Source organism: Xiphophorus maculatus, chromosome 9, assembly GCF_002775205.1.
Source record: "Xiphophorus maculatus strain JP 163 A chromosome 9, X_maculatus-5.0-male, whole genome shotgun sequence".
Lineage (NCBI taxonomy): Eukaryota > Metazoa > Chordata > Actinopteri > Cyprinodontiformes > Poeciliidae > Xiphophorus > Xiphophorus maculatus.
The window spans coordinates 1525401-1548767 of record NC_036451.1 but is presented as its reverse complement, the minus strand read 5'-3'; the positions used below and the strand labels follow the sequence as shown (position 1 = coordinate 1548767).

Below are 23367 nucleotides of genomic sequence, written 5' to 3'. Positions count from 1 at the left end.
AAGGAGAAGAATGCAAGCAAGAACAACAAAAGTCAGTTATAGCAAAGTCTGTGCCTCTCCTATCTTCCACCCCCTAGCTTAGCCCACATAATGAGCAGGAAAAAGCTTTATATTTTGTTCACTGGGTATTCACAGATAATTTGAAGCCATTGTTTCTGCCACAGATGGTTCTTTTTAATACAATAACGGTGCTCTTTGTGAATAGCGAGCCCACAATAAAAATCTAAAGCGTCCTCCTGAATAACCATTTTGTTCTCTCTTGTATAGGCCGAACAAAAGCGCCAGTGAGGTAATGGCCTGCCTTATTGAAAGCCTCAGAATGGGGATTTGATAAAGATTTTTTTTCGCTCCTTTTTTTCTTTTTGCAAAGTAAACGGCAGTGTCAAAGAGAAAGTGACACGGGATGAAAAGGGGGGGAAACAGCTAGAAAAGGTGCCTGCTGCTGCAAGTTTCACATATTATTATTAATATTATTATTTACTTTTTTGTGTTTTGTGCAAAAACTAGTGATGGCGTTTAACAATAAAGGGGGTCTGGTCAGGTGCATGGAGCTTTAATCCAGAATACATTAAAGGTCTGCTCGGGATTTAAAACACGGTGTACTGCAGGGTTTGCTCCGTTCCGCTGAAATGCATGGAGAGGAGTCTGACTGGAGCGACCTGCTCAGGTCCAGATGCGCACCTGTACGGCGCATCCTGCGGCCTCCAGTTTGATGCAATCCGTAATTAACTGCAGGCTAATCAATAAAGCATTTAACGGATGTACAATGCGCGCGCAGGGGGATGATCCCGAGCCAAACAGATTGGATGTCTGATCGTTACAAGGTGAGGACACGCTGTCTGTCACAGGATGGAGGCTGGAGGGCAGCAGGTGAAGGGATGAGGAGAGATGAATAGCAGGAAGAGGAGGATGAGGAGGAAGGGGGGGATGAAGGCCCAAATAATGGAGGAAGGAAAAGATGAACAGAGAGGAATCTTTTAAAAAAAACAGATCATGGAGTCAGAACATCAGAAAACACATCAACATATATTTACCTCTCAGGTTGCAGATATTGATCTAAATTAATAGTAATAAATAAAAATTACATCCAAATATGTAAAAAGTGACAAAATTCCCTCAAAGAATCACAATTTCTGTTAAACCCATTTCCATATTAGGTTGTATCAATTTATTTATTTAATGTTCCCAAAACCCATAAAAAAACTTAAAATATTAATAAATAGCTGCTTCTGCATTCAATGTCCTAAAACTAACGACTGAACATCTTTTTTTATGTTATTTGGCATCTTACAGATTAAAACTGTTTTGATTTGATTATAAAATAAGATTTAAGCACACAGCTGATATCTAGAGGGCCACATAAAAGCACTAGTGGGCCGGGTTTGGCCCCCGGGCCTCCAGTTTGACACATGATAAAGTTTTCATCACCTACAGTGTTTTGTTTTATAACCTAATCATCTTTCACAGAAGTTTCTTCTAACAGCAGGTTTTTAATTAATGACATTTAGAACTGGAAACTCAATATTCTTTATTTACTCTTCAAAATATTCATCATGCAAGCTGCACTTTTCAAAAAGCAGAATTAAATATTTTTAAACGCTTCCATTTTCAAATAAGAAAAAAAAGTGAAATGACTGCTGCCTACACGAGTTTAAGCAGCAGCAAAAATAAAATCACCAAATCGCGACACAGTCAGCTCACCGCTGGGTTTTATTTGGAGGAATGAGATCCACCTTCAGGCATCCAGGGTCAAAGTTCATATGAGGGAGTGCATGGCAGCAGAAACCAGACAGCAGCTTGGAGTTAAATAAAAACTGAACCAAAGGAAGACGTGAAAACAAAAAACAGATGAGAGAGAGAAGATCAGCGCTCTCAGAGGGAAATAACTCAGATTTATCTGATCAATCTGAATCAGTCGCAGAATTTTAATTCTAAACCCAGAAACTGAGGAGGGAGAACGAGATCACATGTTTAAAACCTGCAAAAAGGAGAGAAAGGCCCTCAGCACCATGGGAGCTTTTAGAAAGGCCACAACCATCACTGAATGCTAATGTCTCTTACACACACACACACACACACAAAACATTCACATGTGATTCTGCACATTCACACAAATGCATATTACACATGCATGCTAACGCCTCCATATGCATGAGAGCCGACACATTTGCAGCGTCTGTTTGTGTTTTTTCTGCAGCGCTGCCTGATGGAAGAGCCACAGTGGGCTTTTCTCCCTTTGTGTGTCTGCAAAAGCATAGCGTCGGTGTGTGTGTGTGTGTGTGTGCGGCAGACACATTGACACAGTATTCAGTGAAAAGGGAGGCCCTGACTGAAGGAAACACGGCTAGCCAACTGTCAATCATGGCGCACGCACAAACATTACCACACACACAGAAAGCCGCCCATTCATTAGCGCTGATGTTCTGGTCCTTGAGAAGAGATAGTTATGCAGTTAGAGGCTGCGTTTGGGTCCAGCAGAGGCTCTCAGCACCACCAAACGTCTGCATGAGTTCACACTCTCTGTCAATGCACCTGGTTTTGCTCAAATTCATTTTTCCTGTCTTCAACTTTTCTATCAGAAGTACATTGGGGGCATTTATTATTTATCAGTTATCGTCACAATACATTCCAAGTAATAATGTTTAAAATCCTCCAAAACTCTCCACAGGTTTAAATCAAAACATAAGTATCTGTACTGATGGCCCAGTCAAAGTAAAAACTAAATTTTTGGTCACATTTGAAGACTTCTGATGAGCTTGAACTATTTTGCAGAACACAAACGATTCCAAGAGACTAAGGACTAATGTCCCAGGAAGATCTAGAGCAGCGGTTCTTAACCTGGGTTCTATCGAACCCTAGGGGTTCGATGAGTCGGTCTCGGGGGTTCAGAGGAGCCTTTGCCACAGAGGTAAAGACACACTTGTGTAAAGTCGTGATGACACGCTCTGGTTGGCCATCATTGCTGCAGAGCATCATATTACATTGGTTGGCCAATCGGTGCTGCAGGAAATCATCAGCAGAAGTTACCCTCATTTATGCAAAAACAAATCAAAGTAAACCTTTGATTTGTGAAGATGTCTGTTAGACAGATATTTAAACTCTTGGCACCAGAGAAATAAAACATTTTTAAAATTGCTCATTTTAAAACATTAAGTCAATTGAGTCAAATTTGATATTTCTCCAAAACCAGATCTCTGATGTGTGACAGCTGATGAGCAAAATTACATATTTACTGAAACACGACAGACAAAGAAAGTGTGGAAACGGACCATGAAACAGGTCTTCATCATGTTTATCATGTTCATCATGTTTATGGTGTTTATTGTGTTTGTGGTGTTGGTGGTGTTTGTGGTGTTGGTGGTGTTTGTGGTGTTGGTGGTGTTTGTGGTGTTGGTGGTGTTTGTGGTGTCTGAAAGGACGGAGGCAGAAGCCGTTCTTCGGTGTGAACTGAACTGTGCGTATGCGGCCTTGCAGAGTCAGACAGTGAAGGTTAGACCTGTGAAAACCCAACACTCCTCTGTGCCTGACCCATTCCACCACATGATGCAACACAGCTTTCAACTTTCTATGTGGACAGGAAACTTTTCTGAAAAGGGAAGAAAAAAGCCTTTAAAATGCAAGTGTGGACATAAATTTTCATATCTGAACAGCTCTTTTCAGGCGGCCTGCCTCGGCATGGACATGGCTGCTGTCAGAAAGGTGCAGGACAGAGAGCACAAAGTTGAGGATTAAAGCTCTGAAGATACCAAAGTGCTGACCACCAGCAGAGAGCATCCGGCTGGTCAGTCCAGCAGTTGTTTGCCCAGGCGGCGGCGGGAAGATACACGGACACAGCTGCCAGATATTTGCTGAACAACACACTTTGTTGGCATCTCATTATGAAGGACAGAATCACAAACAGCTTGAGCAGATCTGGAGAGACATTCTGGGGGGTCGCCATCTTTTCAGGCTCACGTTTTACTCTAACTCTTCCTGATAAAACTCTACGGTAGGAGTGGTGGGACTCAATTCAAATGGTTTCTCCAGTTAACTGCATGCTCTGTAAGTAATTATTCGCATTTAAACTGATTTTCATTTTAAAACCCCGTCAAAAATAAGCAACATTTTTAATTCAAAATCCCTTTTTGCAGCTAAATTATTGAACAAATGGATATATGAGTTCAACAAAAAATATTTGTTGTTAATCTGTTATTTAATTTTCTATTTTATTTGCAATTTATTTTAATTTAAAAAACCTGACAAATATAAGCAACATTTTCAATTCAAAACCCCATTTTGCAGCTAAATTATTTAAGAAATAGACATTTAAGTTAAACAAAAAAGATATCTATTGTTTTTTTTATTTGTTATTTATGTAATTTATCCATTCGATTAGTGTTTCAGGAACTCCTGATCATTCATAGAAATACATTCGCTGACGTTAGCATGTGCTGCTGCTACGTGTTTAGCATGGAGATGCTAATATAAGGCTAGAATAGGTCCTCTGATAGGCTAACTCCTTTTAACGCAAGACAAACACAACAATAGTATTTTCCAGCATCCAATCAGATCGTTTCAATGAGCAGAAATTGACTCCCAGACAAGCAGCTTGGTGGTTGTTGTTGTTTGCAGTTGCTGCATGTGCGTCAGATTTACTGGCGTACCAGAAACACAACGCAAAGGTTCCGGCTTTGGATTTTTATGTGTTAGGGGAAAAAAAAAAAAGTTTTTAACACATAACAATTTAAGTATTTAATTAATCAAAATTAAAAGCGTGAAAATCGTGGCCCTACTGTTAATGCTTAATCACACAAAATGGCTTCCAAGCAATTTTTTTTCTTTTGCTTTTAACAAATGTTTTACTGTTTGATGCATTAAACAGGGACAGACAGCTCTCCTTAAAGCTGCAGCTTTTATTAAAAAGGTTTTGTACATATTTGTTAAAATCATTATGTTGTGACAATGTAACACAATTAGGTAATCTGTAAAAAAGAATAAAAAACGTTGCTTTCTCCCAGTGCTCCCAGTACTAACTGCAGAAATACACCCCTCACTCAGAAACAACCAATCAGAGCCAGGGGGAGGGACTTAGTGCTGTCAATCACTCTCAGGCTCGCCCCGTCCCGATTGCTCTTTGCTAAATTATAGCTGGTTCACCACAGCATATCCTGACATCATTGCTAATGCTGATTAGCATAGCCACTGATGACGGCGAATAAACGGTTTTTCTGTAACACTAAATTGTTTTTCCACCATTAGCAGATTGAGCAGAGTACAGGAGGTTGATTGACAGCACTAAGACCCGCCTCCTGGCTCTGATTGGTTGTTTTTGGTGCATTTTTGCAGACTATATTAGTAGCTCAGGAAGGAGGAAATCGATTTTTTCACAGATTATTTCTTAAACTGTCAGAACATGGTGGCAGTTTTAATAAATATGGAAAAACATATTCTTGTAAAAGTTACATACTGCAGCTTTGACAGTCAGGAAAGGAGGAGATGCACATGATCTATATATTATAACACTATATAAAACAAACATCACTCTGTTTTTAACATGCAGAAATCAAATAATATTTTTTACTTATTTAGTTAAGTGTAACTGTCGTGAACCATTCAATTTTCAGGATTATATTTAAGATTAGACACAGAATTGCACATCCTTAGATTATCTTGATGATAATTAAACTGTCATCTGTGTCAGTTATAGTCTTCGTGCTTTCTAAATGGTTGCTAACTTGAACAATTTAAAGTTGAACAGATGGTTTTTTGATCTAAGGCCATGATTTTTCAACTCCTGACATATTGAATATTTAAATATTTCATCATTACACTGATGGGAATATTTATGACAACATATCAGACATGCATCCACATAATTACGGTTTATTTAAAAGCACGAACAGTTTATTTGATGGACAGTTAATAACGATGAAGTCATATAAGAGTTTGTGCTTGTGGATTTGTTATTGATCGCCTTCATATATTGTCTGTCAGGATGAGGAGGAAACGAAGATCAGAATATTAGATGAATAAGGAAATCTCTCTGAGGAGAAATGAAGTCAGATTATCAAACGGCTCAAAGAGACTTATCATCTGAGTGCCATTAAGAAATATAGTGCAGTATGGATGTGTGTGTATGTTGTGTTGCTAGAAGCTGTTGCAGGGACTGGATCTCTGCTGGCTGTTTGTCTTGTGCTTAGACCTGGACGGGGCGGGTTGGGTTCTGGGAGAAATCAGCTTGAACTTCCTCTTCTCTCTATCTATAACTACAGTGTTTTCATTGTACTAATGTTTGATGTATGTCAAGCTGTAAAATTCAATAAAGAAAGTTGGGGGGGAAAAAAGAAAGAAATATAGTGCAGTCAGTAGAGATGACATGAAGCAACGCAGTTTAATCTGTTTTACAGGCATCTGTGATGAAGCACCAGAAAAAAACAGCATCAGTTTAGCATCATGTCGCTATGAAACAGGTGGAAGTTGGTCTCACTCTGGTGCAGCACGTCTGTCAGTGAATCACAAAGTGAAACTGCATTTTTCTGCTCTGGTTTTGAACCTCAGAGTGTTTCATCAGCCTGGCGGGTCACCAAGTTTTACCTGCCCCCCGCCAGGCTGAGGGCTGTCTGTTTATTTTAATTTGAGGTTTTTATACAGTAGTAACAGTGACAGTAAAGATGGATTAAGCTAGCTTTATGGTTGATGCATTGAACTGGTGTGAACTCAACTGCAACTTTTACAGGAATCAACACCAGAAGCTTACAGACAGTAGATGGGTGGATGGTACCGTAAAACTTCACAGCTCTGTTTTATATGATGCTTTGTGGGAATATTTGTGTGGCATAAAGTTGTAAGGTTGGTAGACTTGGAGACGACTTTGTTTTTGGCTGTTTGGGCCAACTTTATACACTGCAAAAACAAAATCTTCCCAAGTATTTTTGTTTAGTTTCAAGCACTAATATCTCAGTACACTTGAATTGTGCAAGTCACTTTCCACCAACACGAGAGCTTGTTTTGAGTCAATAACTCAATAATATTGAGTCAATAATATTCATCTAGAGACGAATATTGATAAAAAGTAATAGTTCTACTGGCAGATTTTTGCGCTTATGCCAAGGACATTTTTTCCTTGTTATAAAATAAAGAGAAATTAAACTAGTACTTTTTATAAATGTTCAAGAATTATTGATGTAAAACAAGCTCCTATATCACAGGTGTCAAACTCAAGGCCTGGGGGCCAAATCTGGCTCGCCGTAGCTTTTTATGTGGCCCTCTAAACTGCAAATTTTCTCAAAATTGGTCAAAATCATTTGGTTTGTGACTTGTCAAGTTATAGTCTGATACGGCGTGTAATAAAAAGTCACATTTAACATCATACATTAGAACAAATATTGTAAAAATTCCTTACAAACATTTCTTAACTGGCACCAAAAATCTGGAATTTTGATCGCAAAAAAATACTAAAGCATTCACAAAATGCTGGAGGAACAGCTATTTATTGATATTTTAACAGTTTAGTTAGCTTTGTTAATATATTCTGGCACAACCGGCCCTTTAAGAACATTCAGATTTTTTATATGACCCAAAATTAAACTGAGTTAGACGCCCCTGTCCTACATCCTAAAAAGTTCCTTGTAACTTAGTAGACTTAAATTGAGACAAAACTAAAACATTTGCACTTGGAAACTAAACCAAAAATACTTGGCAAGATTTTGTGATTTTGCAGTGTGATGCTGAATTATTATTTTTTTAAGTCATCCTCAAGTTGCGCATATTTTATATTTGATCTGAAAATGTAACTATCCATTTCTAAGCCTCTCTTGCACACATGCGTTGCTTCGTCGAAATATATCCAAATACATTCCTCTGCACACACAGATACACACGCAGCTATATTACACATGTACACATATAGGATATGTCACACTTCCTCCATCATGCACTCATCTCTCTTGCAGCCGCTGCTGGTTTTGTTTACAAGCCAATTTGAATGAGAATGGATCCCTCTCGGATGTTTCTAGAAAGCGGTCTAATCCACGGTGGCTGCCGCCAAGCCCCGGCCCTTTGTTTGGGATTACTGCAGCTTAGCGCTAGCTAACAATGAAGAGATGAGCAGCTCACCTCATCACCGTTAATGAAGTGTGGAGAGTCATTTAGCCGCTAGCTAGCTGCTACCGAGCCGTGATGATACCTTCACACACCCCTGCACACCAACACACACACCCCCACAAACACATGGACAGGTCTACTTATACACACTTGTTTTCATATGCAATTGAAGATATGGACTATATTTAATTATAAATGTCCTGGTTGCCACAGAAACAAGCACGAACTAAATTCACTAAGTAGCTTCGAAGTTGTAAAAAGTGCATTAATGTATGAAATTAATAAGTGTAGCTACCATGCCAATCTTCAATCCAAACCAAATGTAAACATTTACTAAATATGGCTCCACCATTTATAGTCATAAAAGGACCAATTACTTTTAAGCTGCAACAATTTCAAATTTCTAAAATATTTAAATTCTTTCATAGCTGTAAACTCATGGTGGGCAATGTGGACTTAAGGTTTCATCACAATATTTTGTGGTACTGTTGTAATAACAATAAAAATGACCATAAGAACTATTATTTATTTTTTAAGTATCTAAACTGAATCACAGCCTCAAAAGTCAAACGCAGCTTTTTACAAACAAATGCATTTGGATGCAGCTCAGAGGAAAACTTAAACTGTTAGTTTATAAATCACTGAACGGTTTAGCACCACAATACATTAAAGACCTGCTGCTGTTGTCATAGCAACCTTCCAGAACTCTCAGGTCTTCTGCTTCTGGTTCTGCTCTGCATCCACAGAACCAGAACTGAACATGGAGAAGCAGCATTCAGCTTCTATGCACCACAGATCTGGAACAAACTTCAAGAAAAGCTGCAAAAGTTCTTTTAAATCTTTAAATAATTTCCCTGCTGGGATGAATAAAGTAATTCTATTCTATTCTAGACTAAATCCCAGCTGCTTCTGAACCATAGTAAATGAAATATTACCAACATTATATCAAAATATGTCTGTCACATTGTTGACTGCATTGTGTTTTCTCTATAAATTTGTAGTTTTATGTTTTTATGATGTAAAGCATCTTGAACTACCTTGCTGCTGAAATGAGCAACACAAATAAACTTTGATTGATTGATAGATTAATTGGATTTAGAGATACACCGATCCGATATTAATATCTGTATCGGTCCTGATACTGACAAAAACTCTAGATCAGGTGTTAGTTAAAGTGTGTGGATCTATTCAGTCTAACTCTATGCTTTGTTCTCTGAGCGACGTCATGCTTTGTTGTTCATTTTTCTTTCTGAACCATTTGAAAGAAGGTTTGCCAAAGTCTATTTTTCATGTTTGGCCAAAGTAGTTAAGCGATTGTTCTTGCCAGCTTCAGTTTCTTTAGTATTTATTTAACATTTGCTGTTATGGTCGTAATTATACTGACAATGTTTTTACTTCCTGCCGCGGTCGAACAAACTTGTTAGCTAAATAAAACCTGGAGATGAAAATATTATTCATTTAGTGCAATGCGCCACATAACGCAGAAAAAACACTGTTGAACAAATCAAAACCATTCATATTCTGCTTTTTTCTTGCTCTCTATGTCGCGATGCTGCTCAGACATGTTGCTATAGCAACTGACTGACAACGGCTCCACTATTGTATCAGGATTCAACTCTGAAAAACTTTGGTGTTGCACACATAATGTTACATTGCAAAGTCAATTTTAAAGAGTTAATTCAATGTTTTGGCACTGAAGGAGGAAACACACAGATAACAAAATAAAAAGTACTTTTCCTTGTCTTGAAAACAATTAATGCTGGAGAGACTAAATCTTAAATCAGAAACTTAGTCTTGGTATTTCCTTCAGGATATTTTTTGTCAAAGTTGATATTCAGATTGCCTCATTATTGGTTCCTCACATTTCAAACTGCTGCACACTCTTCTTGGTTCCCAATAAGCTCTTTAACCAGAAAAAAAAAGCTTTTCTTTCTTATGCGTCGATGCTGCAAACACAAGAGCCACACAGTAACGCTCACCGGTCCGTGTGTGTGTTGGAGGATATAAGCCTTGGTCACCAGGGCAGAGAGGCTCCAAGGCAACAGGAGATCCAGGAAGGTTTAAGCTTGGCAGAAGCACACACAGATTGCAGAGGTCCACACTGAGAGTATGTTGGCTCGGCTTCTAACAGGGACTGAGCCTGCGATCTGATTGGTGCGGAGCAGGAGGGACGGAGAGTTTTCATGTTTATCCAGGTTTGTGGATGAGCTTGACAGTCAGACCTTGGTTTGTGAGGAACTGGCTCTGTTTTGGTGACATAGCAGGACATTCCCCCGGCCTTTACTTGTACCCTCCATTTTGGAATGGAGGGTACAAACAGCGCTGGATGAAAGTTACATTTCCAGCTTTTTTTAAAATGTAGTTTAAATCTTACCAATATATATTTTTTCTCTTTCAAAACATCAATGTTGCAGTGAGTGAGGAAGAAAGCAATCACAATTTTCTAGAAAAGCCAAATGAGTCACACTAAGGGTGAATTCACACCAGCCCTGTTTGGTCCACTTTGATCAAACTCCAGTCCATTTGTCTAGAAAGTCCGGTTCGTTTGGGGAAGCGTGAATCCTAATCAAAATCTGGTCCGACTGAAAAAATAAGTTTCAGTTTGTTTGAAGTGAACTCTGGTGCGATTCAAATGCATATGCGAACACTAAGTGGACCTGAGACCGCTCCAAAAGCAGGAAGTGGACTACCTGCACAGGAAGTGGGCACAGCACAGGGCATTCTGGGTAAATACAACCAAAACAAATGTGTTAGCCTAGCGCTAGTAGGAGAAAAGGCTACTAGTCTTTTACCAAAGACAGAAAATAAATCCTACAACCACTAAAATATGACGGCATTCCATTTTGTGAAGGAAGTTGCAACGTCAACGTCTTCAGTTTCTTCTCCAGAGGTTTTTATGTTGTTTCCTTCAGTTGTACTCGGTGCAGCGCCCCCACAGGCGAGTAGGGGAACAGGTTTTTCAAATGGTTTGGTTTGTTTGACTCAGTGCAGTGTGAAAGACAATCACAGCAGCTGAAAATGTAACAAATATTGCAACTTTGATCCCAAACTGAACCAAATCTGTTGGAAAATCAGTTGTGAAAACATCCTTAAAGTCTAGACTTATTTTCATAACTCCACCTGGAGATCAAATATTCAAACCAAAATATTTTCACATTTACAGAGTTTTTGTAGATTTTGTTCTCATGTATGATGAAGTATTAGGACAATACTAAGAAGAAAAAAAAACTATTTGGAAAAGTCATAAAATTACAAGAACAACGTAAAAATACTACGACATTATTCTCATAATATTTTTGTAATGTGACTTTATTCTCATATTATTTCAACTCTTCTTGAAACAGTATGGCATTTTTTTGTATGTCTTCTTCTTCTCATAATTTTATATTTTCTTAGCACGGCCCTCATCCTTCGTCGAACTGAAGTAAACTTTGTTTTCCAATAAGAGATTAGAGCAGGACTGATAAAAACAACAACAAAAAAACCACCAGGCTACCTCAGCTACCAGTTTTTAGCATTTTGGAAAGTACACGGAAATAAAATGGTTAAAACAAATATCCAGACTTGGAGCAAAGATAAATTAGCCTGAGCTGCAGATCAAAACCTGGTGAGTTCAGGTTCCTGGTTGCAGGATCACACAGTCGGCAGGCATCTCAGTGTTTATCTTACAGCCGAGAAACTTGGCACGTCTCTGACAATGCGTGCGTTCAGGAAACGGCGGTCAGAGCGAGACGCCGCTTAATGATCCCTGAACACACTTACACACACCGGCCGTCTTCCTCCTTAAACACTGCCTGTTGAATTTCACAACCAGCATTTAAAATACTCTGAATGTGTTTCAGCCCACGGGAAAACAAACCCGGCCTGTTTGTCTAACTCGGGGCGTCTTTACCTCTGTGTGCCAAACTCGCTCTGCTGAACGGCGTGAAAGGTGAACGGAGGGCTGAGAACCGACCACAAGATCCTCTCCCAGAACAGTTTGAAACACAAAGTTAACCTGAAGCATCCGCTTAGAGCAGTCTTTCTCAAACTGTGGTTTCCAGACCACCGGTGGTCCGCAGGCGGCCCCTAGTGGTCTGTGAGGTACTGCATGTAAACAACTGTTTGTGACGTGAGCTCAAAGTGCTACGCGATATGACCATGGCGGTGAACAGCCCTGCGCCCCGCGCTGACTAACTGCATCCTAACGCCCAAAATAAAATTATTCATGTTAGAGTACCTACTAGCTGGAAGAAAATGTTTGTTTTTGCTAGCGCAACTCCAGTGCTTTTCTTTTATTACGCTTCTAAATTACAAATAGTCCTAAAATGTTACTAGTGCACAAGACGCTTGTAGGAAAGAACTTTTTTGATTTCCATGTGTTGGAAAACTTAGACTCTGTAAAATAACTCAAACGCCCCGAGTCGTCGTGTTCATTTGGTACGTGATTCTTGTGATACGAGTATCTTTAGAAATCTGTACACTGCAAAAACACAAAATCTTACCAAGTATTTTAGTCTTGTTTCTAGTGCAAATATCTTAGAATACTTGAAATGAGAGAAAACTAAATTAGAAGTAAGTCCAGGAAGATATAGGAGCTTTATTTTAAGACAAAAAGTTCTGGTTCCACTGGCAGTTTTTTCGCTAAACATTTTTCCCACAAGCAAACAAACCACCTGCCATTTGAACTAATAGTTTTCATCAAGATTTATTTACCTAAAACAAACAGCTGTATCTTGCTGAACAGCTCCTTTAAGGTTAGTACACTTAAAATTAGACAAAACCAAGACATTTGCACTAGAAACTAGACAAAAATACTTGGTATGATTTTGTGTTTTTGCAGTGTAGGTGCAGAGCATTTTTCCCACTGCTGATTGAAAACAAACCGAATGCAACATGAACAGATGGAAACATCTGTCCTGATTTTCCAGAGTGTGAATTAGAGGTGAGTTAAATAGAAAATGCATTATGCGATCAGTGGATGATTATCACTCATCCCTGCTGCTCTGCTTCCTCATGTTGTTCCATGAGTGTAATCCAATTATCTTCATGTAGGCATGTTGTGTGGCGTCGTGTTCTGGACTCCGACGGCTGACACCTGCAGCATTAAACTCCGCCAGGCTGCACTCTGAGCCTCAGCATGGAGCGCAAACACAAAAACACACAAACTGTCATAAGAACCGATGCAGGAATTTGAACCTTTTATTTATATTCAGAGATGGACAGAATACCAAAACATTATACTCAAGTAAGAGTAGCTTCAACACATTTTACTCAAGTAAAAGTAAAAAGTATTTGGTAAAAAGTCGACTCAAGTACTGAGTAACTGATCAAATGATTTAATATTTAAAAATTACATCATCAGCTGGACCAAAATATAAAGATTAATGGGATTTTTGGTATTTTAAGGACCAAAATGACAATAATTCATAAAAATAAAAATAATTTAAAAAAAAATTAAAAATCAGTTTCTTTCAATAAAAAAGTACAAAAAGCAGTGAATGTTTGCCAGAAAACTTTTCTAGAAAAAACTTGGAAATTTGAGTTTGAAAAGTCAAAAATTTGCAAAAAAATGATAAGAATTTTTAATTTCAAACTTTCTAGAAAAAAGTCAAAATTCTTTATTAATAATCCACAAAAATAAGTTGCAAATTGATTTATATATTTATGTAGCTTTTGTAAATTAGTTAACATATAATTTTGATGTTTATCTTTATGTTATTACTTTGGCACAACAACTGAGGATCTACAAAAAAGGCCAACCGACATCTTCTCACAGAAAAAAACTGTTTATCAAGTTTTCAGCAGGTTTAACCAACTCAAATTTAAGACTTTTAAAGACCAATATCAATTAAATTTAAGACCTGCATCACACTAGAAACGTACAAAAGGAAACTGCATATTTTAAGCTGTAGTAGTGCCAAACTTTGTAGCAGAAAATGCCAGTGGTGAAGATAAATATTATCCAGGAAAATGGTGATAAATTTACACTTACTCATGATAGATGCAAAAAACTAGCTAGTTACTTAGCAAGGGTATATTAGAAGCTAGTTAGCGGTAACCACAATCACCTAACGCCACAGAACAGAATAAAGATGTCTGAGTGGATCTGTCTGTCTGACAGAAAAATCCTGCAGGAAAGAATATACTAGACAGAATTTAAGACCTGCAATTAAAATATTTAAGGCCAACTTAAGTTTTTTAAATGAATTTAAGACATTTAAAGGCCTTAGTTTCAAGGCTATGATGACATCCTGATTTTATTCTTTTTGTGATCACAGAAAGAAAAACCAAACATCGATAAAGAATGAACAGTTTTTGGATTTCTCTGCTTTCTCTTTTTAGATGACAAAATAGTTTCAGACAGTAATATTTTAAATCAGATGGACAGAAAACCAGAAAATGCTTTCAGCTATTAGCTAGACAGGTCTGCTGATGTTCATGTCGTCGATTCTAATTTTAAAATATTTCTGCGTTCCCGAACCCAAACAATGCCGGCGTCTGCAGCCAGACGGGTTCTGTAATGGGGAAGCGTGTCTGTGTCCGTCGTTAAGCCATGCAGGCGCTAATGTAAATAAAAAGCAGCGGGACGGGGTGTGTTGCTAATGTGCAGACAGGGACAAAAAGCTTGGATCTGTGGGGTATTGTGACACACATCCCAACCTCTAAGCACACACACACACTCCTCCGACTCGATTGATGGCTCCTCCAAATCAATAAAAATGATCTTGCAGTCCATCCACCATTTGGCTGCATCATCTTGGAAGTGCCTTCTTTAGAATATAGCAGCCATACTGTACAATGGAGCAGGCGAGCGCGGGTAATTTGCCATTGATTTCCCCTCCGCCTTCTTCGCCCGCAGTCACTGCACACAGCACAAAACTAACTTCATCATACACCCTGTTAATGCACATGCACAATAACCCTCTTTTCTTGTGCCCTCTGGTAATTTCACTCTTTCATTATCTTTTTCACTTTCCCTCTCTTATCTCCTCGGTCGTCCGCTCACTTTGTGCCCCGGCCTCGTTCCTGAAATCTCTTCACAGGTCACTGTTCTTTCTCTGCACAAAACGCTGGTCTGGGCAGACGCCAATAAACATTGTTTAACATGGTAATAATCTGAATTATCTTGTTTTTAGTTCTTATTTTGAAAACACATTATATTCAGAGTGAATCTAAATTCAAAAGTAATAGTCCTTGAAGTTTTTTAAAGCTTCAAACTTAAATATATTTTGAGTTCTGTTTCTGTTAATCACTGATTTTTCTCATCTCATAAAAAAATAAAGGAGATGCATCAGATTTATGAATATGGAACATCTTTGAAGGTATTTACAATAAAAACAAACATCCTGAATGATTTTTCTCAATCCTATATTGTTATTGATTATGTACATTTTATAGTTCTGTATATAGCAACAGTGTATTTATTCCATACACTGCGATTAAAATATTTAAGGTTTACTTTCTAGTGAAAATATTTTAGCCCACTTTAAATAAGACAAAACTAACTTACAAGTAAACTTTTAGCAAGATTTAATGGCTTGTTTTAAGACAGTAAATTCTTAATATTGATATAAAAGCATCAGAACATGGCAAAACTGTCTTGTTATAAGCACTACTTTCCCAACTTTAAGGGATTATTTACTTAAAACAAGCCAATATATCTTGCTAAAAGTTACCTGTAAGTTAGTTTCGTCCTATTTTAAGTGTATTAAGATATTTGAACTGGAAACCAGACAAAAATACTTGGTAAGATTTTGTGTTTTTGCAGTGTATACTTAACTAAATGTACTTTTTGCAATGGTATATTTTATCAGGGTTCATCAGAGTGAGATTATATGACTATAATTAAAGATGAATTTATTTTTTATACTTTTATCTTTGGAGTGTCAGTAACTGTGAATGGAGCTGGATGACTCAAAGTATTAAATAAAAATAGACACAGAAATGCTAAGGAATGAACTTTAAGATATTTAATGACACTTTTCAGCATCAGAACAGCAACATTTTGAAGATTTAAAATCTAAAAGATTTGTTTACTTTGAGTTATGACTCTCAACATGAATGAATTAATGCATGCTTTTAATCTGAAAATCTTAACATGTTAATATTACATAATGTAGATTAATCAAAAAATTTTTTATTAATCTGCAAAAAAGTTTTCTCATTTCTCTTTGTTGCATTTCATTTCTAAATTAATTAATAAAATTAATAAAAAAAATTAACTTTTTTTTTTTTTTACCCCTCCAGGGGGTCTTTTGTGGGCTCTAGTGCCCCTTTTACGAAAGTAGGCTGACAGGAATGGGGAAGGAGAGGAGGGAAGACATGCGGCAAATGTCGCCGGGTCCGGGAGTCGAACCCGCGATGGCCGCGTCCAGGACTCAAGGCCTCCAAATATGGGTCGCGCTAACCGCTACGCCACCACGGCACGCCCCATAAATTAACATTTAAAACAAAATGGCTTCCTTTAAGCTTTCCTTAATATAAAATCCTGAAAACTGAGGATCTTCAAACTTATAGAGATATTTGAAAGTTATTTCATTGCCTCATTTGGTTTGAGACAATAAAACATTTTTTGAAAATGACAGAATATTTTTTTTTTTATATGGGCAGTTACCCAGAGTGAAAGCAGAAAGGGGCGGGGCCACACAAGAATTAGAAAAAACTCACATATTTTCTGTCATTTGTCCCCTGAAGACGTTTGCTGCTTGTTTACATGTGTAGAGGAGTAAGTTGCTCTGAGTTGCTGTTGAGTGCTGGAGATTTCTGCAACCATAACAAAATCAGATCATTTCATGCATTTTAATTGGTTGGAGGGGTTTGTCCAACAGTGTGCATATTTATTTATATTTCAAGCTTATAAAGTTAGGCGCTAATAATGATTAATCACAGTGCTAGAGCATGATTAATCTGATAATCTGACATTTAATCGATTGTCAGCAATTATTTGGATATTAAATTGACAAATTCTGACTTTTAAAGAGTTGAAGGAATAAAGACATGAAACAAATAATGTTGACTTCTAGGACATCTGAAAAGTCAGACTTTAAGGACCAAAATGACAATATTTCATAAAAATAACAAAAAATAAAATCTGGCAAAAGAACATTTTTCCAAATCAGTTTCTTTCAACAAAAAACTTGTAAAACTTTAACAAAAACTGCAGGTGTGTGTCTGTGTCTGGTGGATTTTTGGTTGAAATGTGTCAAACTGAAGGCCCGGGGGCCGAATCTGGCCCGCCGTAGGTTTTCATGTGGCCCTCTAGACTCCAAATTAAATCAATAAATCCCTCCAGTTTTCACAAATCTGCTAAATGTACACAAGATCAACAGATCCCCACAGTTATTCTTATTTTAGTGCAAATCTTTCACTAAATTGGTCCAAGACATTGGGTTATAGTGACTGTCTGCGTTCTATATGGCGAGTAATAAAAAGTCACATTTAACCTCATACAGTAGCGCAAATATCATAAAAATAACTTACAAATATTTCTATTAGTACCACAAAATCTGTTATTTTGACTGCAGAAAACACAAAAACAATTAGAAAGAAGATACTGATGTACTGATCAGTATGAAAAGATGTTCAAAATTATTTCATTTTAAGAAAACCTTCATGAATGCTGAAACAAACAGCCATTGATATTTTAACAGCTGAATGGGGTTTATCAATACATTCTGGTGCAACTGGCCCTTTAAGAACATTCTGATGTTTTATACAACACAAAATGAAACTAAGTTTTAAACATGTTTGTTTTTCACTCAGTGTGTTGAGAATCCAGAAATTTTACTCAAGTAAGAGTAGAAATACTTTATAATAAAATTACTTAAGTAAATGTAATAAGTACAGTGTAGTAAAAATACTCTTACAAGTATTTTTTTAAAGTTACTCAAGTAAATGTATCTAATTACTACAGATAATGAAAACCCAAAATGCAACGTGTCAGAAAAATAAAATACTCTGTAAATGTTTGGTCACTTAATGCTCATGATTTGGTTTGGCCTCATTTTGCTTGAGTTACTGCATCAATGCAGTGTGACACGGACGCTGGCCAGTACAGTGGATCTCCACTAAAACCATTACAACTGCCTATTTTAATAGTAAATGTAACTGGTGGCTACACACACACACACATACACACACACACACAGACACACAGACACACATACACACACACACACACACACACACAGACAGTTGTTTATTCTTCGGTTACGTTGCGTTGCTAAACCTGACGCTGCTTCAGCCACTCTAAGCCTCTTGCTGCATTCTCTCTCTGCTGGTCACAACACACACAAACACACACACACAGCGGCGCTATCGCTAAAACCGTATTCAATAAGCCTAGCATATCACACACATCATCCGTCCTAAAAACACACACATCTGAATCTTTTCTCCTGGCGGCGGCGGAGCTGTTTGTTGGAAGTATCGTTTACAGCGAAGGTGTTTGAAGACAGACACCTCTCCCGTGGCGAGGCGTGTGTGTGTGTGTGTGTGTGTGTGTGTCTTTAGAGTGGGGCTTTGCTGCTCCTGACACCGTTATCAGCTCCAGTCGAATGTATTTCTTATCGAGGCGGAGGTGTGGAAGGGAACGGAGGGGGGAGCGATTGACAATACAAGCTTATCAAACGTCTTCAGCCATGATTCAGCCTGTCACTCAAGGCCCTCACACACACACGCGCGCGCACACACACACACACACATATTTACAAAAACACACAGACAGCAGCCGGTGTTTTGATTGATAGATGGCTTTCCCAACAAATAGAAAGCTGGAATCAACATCCTGTGGCCTTTTATACTCCACACTCTGGTGCCATAGCAAAATATATGTATTGACGTGTGTGTGTGGGTGTGTGTGTGTGCGTGTGTGTTGGGGTGTGTGTGTGACGGAGAGACAACATTCCAGACTAACAAAGGTGGGATTAGGGATGCATTAACTGGCCGCAGAGCGAGGGGCCTGTCAATAACAGCAGCCAGAATAAACCTCGATAAGAAGACAAAGAGAGCCAGATAGTGAGGGAGAGGAGGATCAATAGAGGAAGAGTGGAGATGGATGGATGAAGACGGACTGAAAGAATCAATACGAGGAGAAGGAGGAGAACCTCTGAACGGCTGAGAGGCTTCATGTTGGCCTACAGGTGAGAGACAGATGCTATGGTGGCTGCCAGAGGAGTGAAATCAAAAAATGAAATCAATATTTCAGAATTATTCCTTCAGTTTGTCTCATCAGACTGAAGATCCAACAGCATCTTTAAAAACTGTTCAACGTTTATTTCTTAACTGCAAACTGCTGAAGTTTTTCTACAGAAAGTAGAAAACCAAAGACGAGACTTCTGAAAAAAAGAGAAAGGATTGGCTTCAAAACATTTCCCACCAACATTTTTATTCTTTTCAGTTAAATTTTGCTTTTAACAAACTTTATGGCTTCAATTTAGCTCCGTAAGCAGGGGCCAAAACTCCTCCACAGATGTAAAAGAGTCAGTAGCAGATTGATGGCAGGTTTGGCTGCAAAGTGTGAAAAAAGTCATTAGTCTAGATGGCATTTCGTTTTCCACAAGGAAACAATATTCAGGTTGGTCTGAATATTGTTTTCTGTACTGAAGAAATCATAACTTAAAAATGACTTTTTTGACATTTACTCAAACTTTTATATTAAAATTATCTTGATTTTCTGAAATATTCAAAAGCTACAAAAAAAAGTAAAATGCTGTGATGCAGCTGGTATTTTTTCAAAGTTTAAGTCCTGGAGATTTCCTCTTCTTAGTCCCATCGACCTAAATTAAGGGTCTGCAGCCTGTGACTCTTTAGACCACATGTGTCAAAGTCGAGGTAAGAGGGCCCAATCTGGCCCACCGCTGCTTTTTACCTTTCCCTCTAGGCTCCAGAGACTCAAGACTTTAATTCAGATTTAAGACTTTTTTGACCATTATGAGTTAGATTTAAGACCTGCATCACTTCAGAAATGTACAAAAGAACCAGCCTTAACCCTCCTAGTGCCAAAGTTGTTTTTTTTCCACAGAACGAATGCAGCATTGTGCAGGTTGGCAACAGAAATGATCCAAAGGCAAAGATGAATGTCATCCAGTCATAGGCGATAAATCTGCACTTAAACCATGATAGACATAAAACCACAAGGTTGCCAGCTGGCTAGCTTGAAAGTTTTTCTTCTCCCTCCATTTCCATTGCAGGAACCACCAACAGTTCCTGCTAATACACTAGCTAGTAAGAGTATATTAGCAGCTAGCTAGCAGTAGCCTCAACCGCCTCGAGTCGCAGAACGTAATGAAGTGACTCAAATGTTTGTCTGACAGAAAAGTCCCACGAAAAAAAATATTCTAGAATATATGAGATTAAATTGTCCTGCTACGACAAAACTGAAGCCCTGAGATTAACATATTTAAGGCTAACTGACCTTTAATTATTGCATTAAAGACTTTTTAAGGATGCACAGTCTGCCTGTATTTAGTGTACTTTAGTGAACTTGCAGGTAAAGATGAACCAATCCGATATATCGAAATGTCCTGATACAGAAAAACATTCTAGATCTGTGTCAGTGACAATGTGCATATCTACTCAGTCTAATTCTACGCTTTGCGCTCTGAGTGACATCATGCTTTATTAATTATTTTATATTATATTCAGAATTCCTAATTTTACTTTCTGAATGATTTGAAAGAAAGTTTGTTGAAGCTTATTTTTTATGTTTGACCAGGGCAGTCAACCTTTCGTTTTTACCTTTATTAACTCCTATTTACAGCGACTGAACAAATAATTTTTTTTTTACATGTTTGTCCAAACTAGTGAAGCTGTTGGTGTGATAAGTGAGCAAAGTCATCAAATTTGTCTGTGTTTTAAAAAAAGAGAAACATTTTAAGTCAGTTCAGCTGTTTTTCTGTATCGTATCGGTATCAGCCGATACTTAACCTCAGATATCGGTAACTGCAGTGTCAAAGGGGATCGGTTCATCCTATTCATGTTACTTTCAGGTCTAAAACTCAGAGATAAACATGTATTAAAACAGACTCAGGGTTGTCAGTGGGAAGCCAAAAATATCAGTTTAAAGCTCATTTCAGTGAATCTGATGAAGCCTATATGCAGCTGAAGCTTGTTGATGTGGGTATTAGTAGAAGAATAGCTAAATAAAGAGCCTGCATTTTGTTTATCTCCCTGCCAAACACACGCCACTGTGGATCCGGGAGGTTGAAAAGCGGCGGGCTCTTTGTCACAACAATCCTATAGAGGCCTGAACCAATGACAGGAAGGCAGGCGGCGGCGGCGGCGGCGCGGAGGGACGGGAGGCCGATTGTTTCAGCAACTCATTAATTAATTTCACTCCCATCATTTATCCTGGAAGCACTACATAGGTGTGGGAGGTATAGGTAATGATACAGGAGGGGAGACATGAATACTGAGAGAGCGCATCCTGTTCGCCGTCAGCGCGGCGCCGAGCAGCTAGCTGTCACACAACGACACAATGAGGCCCGGCAACAAACAGCCACTTAAAAAAACAGCCTGGCAACTGAGAGCAAATTCAATTAGAGAAGTAATTAGTAGATACAGGGCCAGGCGGCGGCGGCGGCGCCACAACACAGGAATTAACGGGCGCGGATAGGAGGAGGACGCTGTCATAATTAAGAGGCAATCACCTATGTCAATGAATACCTAAAAAAACACAAAACTATTAATTCAGTGATCAAAAATATTTCAGGAGAAGATTAATACAGCAAATTCATTTTAAAAGACTAATTTCTGGAAAGATAGCAAGACAATTGCACATAATGTACTTCGCCTGGCATTTATATTGCTAATTAATTTTTTCTTTTTGATAATTTGCTAAAGGGCCGCTCATCCCTCTCTCTCCTCCACTTTGTGTGTGTGTGTGTGTGTGTGGGTGTGTGTGTGTGTGTGTGTGCGTGTGTGTGTGTGAGACGCACTGGAGGCGGTGTTGCAGCAGTAGCTAAATATAAAGCAGAGTGCTGTCTCTCCGAACGCCTCGCTGCAAAGCGCTTCCATGCATGATGCAAAAGAAGAAGAAAAACACAACATGAACAACAGAAAATATTCACCGCCTCTTCCTCCACCCTGCGTGTTTATCTCCCCCCAGCACCGCCACCTCCTCCCCTATGACTCCACTCACACAAAAGGACCAGCAATTAAATTAGACGATAAGGATGTGAAATAAATCAGCAGGTTATTGATTGATTTGTCCCTCTCTTGGGGCGGCAGCAGCTATCATTTCACACCAACAGCTTCTCTATCACCAACTAATTACTCTGTTTCCAAAATCCCTCAGAAGAGCCAGCGACGTTCCAGACAACAGATAGAGCAGCTTCTGGAAAACAGAACAGGATTAAAAATCATCAGAGAGGCTAAAAAACCAGAGGAATGTTTCTGATACGTCGGCCGAGGACGAGTGTGTTTGTTGTTCTTCTCTAAACATTCAAACAACAAAAAAAAGCTGCTTACAAATGATTTATTCCAGCATTAACTGCCTATAAAGTCTCTAATTTCAGTGTTTTATTGATTACAGATGTGGCTTCTCAAGTAAGAGTAGAACTACTTCAACATGGTTTTACTTTAAGTATTTTATTTTAAGAAATTACTCAGTAAGAGTAAAACGTATTTGGTAAAAAAGTAACTGATCAAATTATCAATCATTTAAAATGAAAAAATTACACAATCAGACGAACCAAAATATAACGTTAAGTAAAAATGTTGGTGTTTAAAAAGAAAATGACAATAATTCATGTAAGTAACAAAAAATAACAAAATTAGAAAAAGAAAATATTTCCCACTCAGTTTCTTTTAATAACAAACTTATAAAACTTTAACAGAAGCTGCAGGTTTGAGTCTGGTGAATATTTGGTTAAAACATGTTTGTTGTTCATTCTGTGGGAAGAAAATTCAGAAATTTTACTCAAGTCAGAGCAGAAATACTTTATAATGAAATTACTCAAGTAAGAGTAGAAAGTACAGCGTAGTAAAAATACTCCTAAAAGTAATTTCTAAAAAACAGTTACTCAAGTAAATGTAACTAGTTAATAGGTAGCTCTGATTATAAGAGGACAGACAGTTTGTGATTTCTGAGAGAAACGGATCCAAACAAATTAAATGTTTGAGTTTTCAAACTTTGTTCTGTTATCAGGTTGGACCTTCAGCCTCAAACTAAAAAATAATCATATCATCTGCAAAGAGTATTACTATTTCTTATTTCAACTTTCTACTCTGATTAATGACAGAATAGTTTTTTAACTTGATAATTTATATTCTAAAGAAGTCATTTAAATTCTTCTCATCACC

The 23367-nt window shown here is 38.0% G+C and overlaps 1 protein-coding gene across 6 annotated transcripts in view; it reads right to left on the bottom strand.

The window, feature by feature from the left end:
• The window catches only part of sox2 (SRY-box 2), a 127076-nt gene that overhangs the window by 5017 nt on the left and 98692 nt on the right, over positions 1 to 23367 (bottom strand). The gene's annotated exons all lie outside the window — the stretch shown is intronic.